Below are 2382 nucleotides of genomic sequence, written 5' to 3' on the forward strand. Positions count from 1 at the left end.
TAAATACAGTAAAAACCCTAAATAAAAATATTAGAATGTTTTTTTTTTTATATAAAATTCTTCATATTTTTTTTTGCATAACGCATCATTTATGGGATATTTACAAATATACACTCAAAATAAAGACTCCATGGCGATATGTTCTAATTGGAAATTTTATTGTAAGGACTTGTGGTCATTGTTGTGTTTTGCATTGTAATTCAAATTTTTAACATGAAACATTTGTCAATTGAAGTTTTGAAAAAATTTACACGTCAAAATATTCAAGGAGTGATTGTATTTTTACTATTTAAATAGAATCGATTCTTATCATCGTGTCGAACGGCTTTAAAGGAGTTTTATTTCTCATAGAATAACCAAAGATATGTTTAAAAATTAATTAATTAATCTGTTCATTCGTTCATTCGTATTTAGACCTCCTATATCATTCCTGTTTACTTTAATTAATTTATAAAAACAATATTTTATGTAGAAAAACTAATACTTAGTTATAATATAACTTAGATATTTTTTTTTGATAATTGACATTACCCTTAAAAATATTTTGAAGGTAACATGTTAATAAGTTTTAAAACTCAACTTCAAAAGATTTTTATCGTTATTTGATAAAGCTATTTTGTAAGAATTATCATTTTATATGTCAAACCAAACCAAGCATGTTTACAGATAATTTTTTTTTTCAATTTATTTTTAATCTGTGCAAAATGTAAACGTATGTTAACATTGTTATACATAGTATATGACTATAGGTTAGTATAAGCTTCTTTTAATAAACTTATAAACGGTACAAAATACAAATATTTATTGTAAACGTAAGAAATGTGTTAATTAATGCAATTTTCGAATAAAATTATTTAAAAATATATTTTTTTATTTTATTTTCAAAAAAGTGAAATTTTCTATACTATGACGGAGAGAATGTGGGCAGTATTATACATTTGTCTGTCTACTGATGTGCTTGGGATGCCACGAGCAGGCGGCAGAAAAATTTATCGAGTGTGCCCAGGTTTCGCCCTCAATTATTCGTAATAGAGTGAGTTTGACCAGGCCTGTACTGCCCAGAACTCTACTATCGAGAACACGACAATCTTTTTATATCGAACTGCTTAGGCGGTTAGATTCTCTTAAATAAAATACGGTTCTCTCTATAAAGACATACTGGGTAATTAAAAAAAAAATTGGTAAAAATTGTTTAACAATTAAAAAAGAAATTTAACCAAAACCAGTCTACAAAAGTACTGTTGATTTGCTGATCGCATTTACTTATATATGGAAATGAAAAATACTAGTTCGTTTTCTTAAGCAAAGGAACAAAACACTAGTCCAAAAAAGATTTCTATTTTTTTAATTTAATTTATTTGCAATAAAATCTCTATTGTAAAAACAAACCAGACTTATAAAGTCAACACGACTTTCACTTAGCTAATCACAAAGCAAGGTGAGGGACTAATTGGTAAGGGCAGGGCGGTTTTCTGGTTATGAGTAGATTTGGGCGGATATCAGCTTGTTATCAAAGAGTATGTGCATATGTAGACAGGGTCGAAAGAAGCTGTAACCGCTAACTACATTAATTGCACTTACATTATCTATATTTATATGTGTGTTGTAATACAAGCAAATATTAGTATATATTCGTCTTGTCAATATACGTATATAACAATGGTTACGGTTATTAGTTGAATGGTATATAAGACGCTGTACTGCAGCGCCATCTAGCGGGTATTTGTAACGACGTAGTTTTATTAAAAAATGAATGAAAAACTATATGTGTGTGATTTTTTTTTTATAAAATAATCTTGCTTTTTGTTAGCACTTGCGCGAATGATTCTGCCAACGTACAATATATTACGCGTGAGATGTTTTTTACTTCATTTGCCAGGCGTAGGCTAGTTAGTAATCATTTTGAATTATTATCATATTTGGATCGAATTCGACTTACTAACAAATAAAATAATGTAAGAGAAACAATTTGTTTTTATCTATTATTAAACATTTAATGAGTCTTATATATTTTATCTTATGAACATATATTTCTTAAATGAATAGTAATATAAATATTTTATTTTGAATGAAAGACTAACACTGAACAGCGGTTTGTATTGCATATAAAACAATCATGATCGATAAAATTAAAACATAAGAAAACGTTTATTTCAATAACGTAACAATTACAAATATATTTTCTCATTAAAAGTATAAAAAAAATTAGATCAAAGATACTTCGAAATATCGGCAAGGCTGAAAGCATATAAATTTCACAAAATATAAACAAAACTACGGAACTGAATCTTTACTCTCAGATGCTAAACACGTTTAGGTAGTGAAACACAATCGGATCGCCTCTATGTAATAGGTTATATATCGTTCCTCGATTCGCTCAGT

This window comes from Vanessa atalanta, chromosome 3 (genome assembly GCF_905147765.1).
Source record: "Vanessa atalanta chromosome 3, ilVanAtal1.2, whole genome shotgun sequence".
NCBI classification, from domain to species: Eukaryota; Metazoa; Arthropoda; class Insecta; order Lepidoptera; family Nymphalidae; genus Vanessa; species Vanessa atalanta.